The following is a 5439-nucleotide window of genomic DNA, read 5'->3' as shown; positions in this document are numbered from 1 at the left end:
TTGTTGAAGTGAAAATTATGATATTCTGCAATAAGTATCAATCCTTGGGATGGGGTTGGAACATCACAAAATGCCCCTTGCAATTGTGCCCATATAGGTTGGGATTTTCCCTTCTCCAGGCATAGGAGTTTGTCAAGGATATGGTCCTGGCACAGTAAAAGTCTTTCATTTTTCAACATTTCCAGGTGGGGAGGATCAAGTCACATGAAGTCTTGCACCTCCATAGCTTGCAATCCCTGCCTTAATGAATTTATTTCTAAAGCTGCATGGGTTGTCTTAGGTTACTTACCTTTACAGTAACAGGATTGCTTTGTTCCTGAAATAAAAACATTTAACAATATTTAATGTGACTTTTCGAGCATGGCCAGTGATTTTCCACGATCAAGAAATTCACAATAACATGGATCTATATCCATAAAATAATGAAACGGAAAACTCAATTTGAAATAGAAAAACCAGTATTCTTTGCAAGAGTTGGATATATATGCAATAACTGTGGGGCTGTATTGACCTTGATCATGTTTCTCCCTGTAAGAAGGTAACATATATTGTGAAAGAGAAATATAGAACATAGGTTGGGGTGGGAAATTGTGCAGATTGACTTCATGCAGTGTTTTACAACATGTATAAAATTAATAATCCAACCACACATGCAAAGTGCAATGTGGTTCCCAGCTACACCACTCTTTTGGGAAATGGTAATTTGATGGCTGTTCTTGCTGCAAACTCAGTCTAGACAGTGTGTTAGATTATCAACTCAACCAACTTTGGCCAAGTTCCTGATGTTGTTGGCTGCAAGCCAGGAATCTCATTGGGTTGCTGCCACCACCATGAAGATTTAAGCAGTATATCATTTCTACCATAACAACAACATTGGAATAGTAAAGCAACATTACCATAATGATGTTATATCGCAATTCCCTTTTGAATTAAGCAATATGTTAAGGGACATTTTCTTAATATTAGTTTGTTCAATATATGAAAAATCAACCAAGGTAAAATGCATTATGATTTCCATGATGTAACATGAGTAATTTGTGTATGCGTTTGTTTGTGTGTGTGGGGGGGGGGGAGGGAAGGGGGTTGCACACACTTAATAGTAATTAAGGCTCCACAAATATTAGAAAAAGCTGGAAATGATGATTGAGATGCAACAAACATGGACGAAGGTGGAAAATATCTGCCAAGAAAATGAGACGGACTATTCCTGCAGGCTATGAGGTATCATTATGTTAAGTATCAACTCAAATGGAATAAAATTCTTCTGATTCTGTGTTTATAAGGAAATTTCAGCTGGACCCTGTTTTGTCACACATCTCATCAATATGCAGCAAAATCAAAATAGCACTGAAAACATTGCATTGGGTAACCAACCTGCTCAGCCCAATAAACTTTAGTCATACCACATATGGTTGGTGAGCAATTGCAGATCAGGTTTTAATGTTAAGCCCTGCCCACTCATTTCATTGCACGATATCTGCACCAAAAGCAATAACGACCCTCCTTAGCTCGTCATTGCTGCAAGGATCACCTCAAACCAACCTACCATTCTTCAGATTGGAGCTAACAGTTATTAATGTTAAGCCCTGCCCACTCATTTTGTTGCACAATATCTGCACCAAAAGCAATAACGACCCTCCTTAGCTCATCATTGCTTCAAGGATCACCTCAAACCAACCTACCATTCTTCAGATTGGAGCTAACAAGAGAACGTCAGCTAAAATCTATTTTGGTCCTATTTCTTCTTCAAAGGAAGGCCTGTGGAACTGTTAATATGTGTGTACAGCCTTTTCTCATTCACAGCCTTGACTCCATACGGCTCAAGCCAAGAGTTTCGAACTTCCCTCCTCTTCGGGCATCCTTTCCTGCATTTCGGACGAGAACACTAGAACCAACTTTGAAGCTCTGAATAAAACAAAATCCAGCAAATATACATAAACATCATAATACAATGTATATGTTGCCATTCATTTAACTACAGTCAGTTTTCAATGCACAACATAGCATTATGTAAGAACCTGTTTTGATTGCTGCCTTTAATCAAAATTCTTTTTCTTGCCGTTCTTGGGCTTTGCCAATATTTTCTTTCACAAAACCTTTGATTATGTCCTGCGACTGTGACATGAGTTGTAAAACCCTCTCCCTCTGTGCATCGCTGCAGCAGGAGATTCTGGTTGGACAATGGAGTCTTCATTGTCGACTGGTAACAATGGCTCTCTGGATATATGAAGATAAATTAACAATCAATTATTCACAACACTTTGTTGACTGAAGAATAAATAAATTTTTATATATTTTATTTTCACTATTAAGACCCTGGAACCATAAATCTGAGTCACATCACATACTCAAACCAGCAGAAATATAAAACAAAAGTATATTCTGTGCTGTTATAGGTCCAAATTGCATACCAGCCCAAAATATGATATATAGTATATGAAAAACAAAACCAATGTCAGTGGCATTAATTGCATGTATCTTAATTAATTGGCATGCTTTTATAGTTTAATGAATGTTCATCTTTTGTACTTGCTGAAGAGTGTACCATATACAGAGTTAATCTGCTTATTTGTTTAGGTGTTTTAACTTACATAGGGTTATTGGTGGTCCTCTATTTAGCAGTTTTTCCCAGTACCTGGGATGTGTTGAATGAGATTTTATCCTATAGAGGATCAGTGTAGCTATGCAGGATTTGTCCAAACTCTCTTGTCCCTGATTGCTTTTCTCTGTACAGTATATGACCTTTACAAATGTAAACCTCTATTCAGCAATGGTAGGTTTGAATTATTACAAACCTTCCAAACATCACAACGAAAGGAGAAAGACCTGTTGAACCGTGTTTTGCTGTACGGTACCCCATGAGAATCGAAGACAGTGTTTCATCCCAGTCATCTTGGTTTTGAGTGAGAACTTTGATGAGTGACATTTGCAGAGTTTGGTTGAATCTTTCATCCAGCCCATTGGTCTGTGGGTGGTAGCTGAAGGATACTCTGTGGCTCACCCCTGTCATGTCAAATAGGGACTTGTTCAGAGCATTAACAAATTCTCCTCTCTGGTCTGAGATGAAAATTTTCATGCACCCAAATCTAAATAAATGAAAAATTAAACAAGTTGTTAAAGTACTGGTTATGAGTATGCTATTGTCGCGTTACAGAGCAGACGTCACTTACTCTCTTCGTTGGGATCTGGGTAGGAGTTGAAATTTAAGCCCCAATGAATGAGCTGGAGCTTGTGGATTAAACACCAAATGTTTCATCCCCTACAGCAGTGGGTAGTTTCATTCAACATTCTATTAAAACGAAATGTGGTGTAAGCAATGAAACTTGAAATTTTCAACATGTTACATGATGTTGCATGTTAGTCACAATTTAACCTTGCATCTCATGATATTAAACACTAACATGTTAGGACAGCCCTTGAACAAAGCAATTAAGCGTACATTAAACTAATGAAACTATACTCAAATTGACAGTTGAATGATCCATTAATTAATAGTTTTGTCATCTCACCTTCATTCTGCCATGGATTGCTTCATTAGTCATCTTAATTCCTTGCATACCTTGAAGGTAGCCATCTTTATCAATCATATCTCTCCTGAAACTTGCCTAATAAACTCCCTTGTTATGGGATCTTAGCATCTATTATGATTAAAACATAAGACAAGATGGCAATCTATGGTACTCATCTCTTTTATGATGGAATGGATCTACAATGAACTTTGACCTTGACCCTAAACAACTGCATAAGTTCTAATTTAAAATTTGTCTCATTATAGTCAATATATTTGTGGTTTAATGACTTTTTCCAACATGCTGACAAGCAGAAAATGGCTACACTTTCTGGGTATTTGACCTTTCACCTATGACATTTAGACAACCACCAAAGATCAAGTTTACAGTACATGGTCAGGCACCTACCCACCAAGTTTGAACCTGATCAGACTAACAGTCTAGGACACACTCTTTTGCACAATTTAGACCAATTTTAACTTTAACTCAATTGACCCGTTAACTACAAGCCTTAACAGCTAAATCTGTCTTGTTTTAAACTTTGTCTCTTCATTCTCTACATATAATGTGGTTTAATGCCTTTGTCCAACAAGTTGGCATGCAGAAAATGGCTAAAAACTAATTTTTAGATTTCTTGACCTTCGACCTCTTTGACGTCATCAATCACGCAGGCATGAGTTAACATGGTCAGGCACCCACTCACCAAGCTTGAACTCAACAGGACTTGGGGTCTAGGAGTTTGCGACATACTTAGTTTTGCTCACTCACTCACTCACTCACTCACTCACTCACTCACTCACTCACTCACTCACTCACTCACTCACACAGACACGCACACTCACTCACATTTTTGATGTGGGGTTAAGTCAAGTTCTATCAGTTCAAATCAAGTTCTATTAACCTTCCCAATCCTTTACAACTTGAGGTAGTTTAAAATATCGTTACCAAGATACAGCGTTACCTTTCAACCAGTTACATTTATGGTAAGTAAACATTCAGTTTGGGATTATCCAATAACTTGTCTCAATACATTGCATTTACTTTTCCCAGTCAGTTTCTTATTTTTGAATTGTTTTACAAAAGAATAAAACATAGATAATATGTTGCCAGCTGACAAAACCTTGCTTAAAATCATCCATCACTGATAGCAACAACTGCGGTATGCCTTTTAACCCTTTCAATGCCTTAGGTGCCCTCTTGATCATCCTACAACTTTATCATCAAAGTCAGGGCTCTAAGATTGTCCAAAACTCCAGCGAAATTTGTGCCAAGAGCCAGTAAATATTGAGCAGCTGCAGGAAATGTTAAGGTTTTGATGTACAGTTTTCAAAAAACCACTGAAAAAAAAGTTGCTCTTAAAATTCTGTCAATTCTACCTGTTTTTTCTCACTCTGGAAACCATGCCCCTTGGTGCCTTTTCACAAGTGTATGTAAATAGCCTTGTTTTCCTACTAAAACTACAAAGTTGCCGTAGTGCCCCTGCTATCTCAATGAAAATCAAAGACAATTTCTAATTCTCTCCCTCGAAATAGTGGCTGTGCCCCTCCGGATTCTTAATGAGGGTACATTATAATAAGCTGGGTACTTAGGTAAAAACTGCAATTGCTGATTCAAGGCACCAAACTGCATTAAATAAAAGCTTTCAATATATAAATATCTCTGCATCCTACCCTGTTAGTTTCTGTTACAGCTTATTGTTGCTCCATTTACTGATACTGTTTATATAATAAACTACTTATTATCGACTTTTGTTTTCCAAAATATTCTATTTTGATTATTCACGTGTGCAATTACTCCACTGTAATGTTCAACTACAGTAGTAGCAGTGTGGTCTAACAGTTGAATGTTAAATGGATTCCAGAGGGGTGAGAAAGGTAGGGATTTGGGACAGGTACAGTGACAGGACTCACATGAGTAAGGATTGGGGAGT

Source organism: Apostichopus japonicus, chromosome 20 (assembly GCF_037975245.1).
Source record: "Apostichopus japonicus isolate 1M-3 chromosome 20, ASM3797524v1, whole genome shotgun sequence".
Lineage (NCBI taxonomy): Eukaryota > Metazoa > Echinodermata > Holothuroidea > Aspidochirotida > Stichopodidae > Apostichopus > Apostichopus japonicus.
This window is presented reverse-complemented; position numbering follows the sequence as displayed.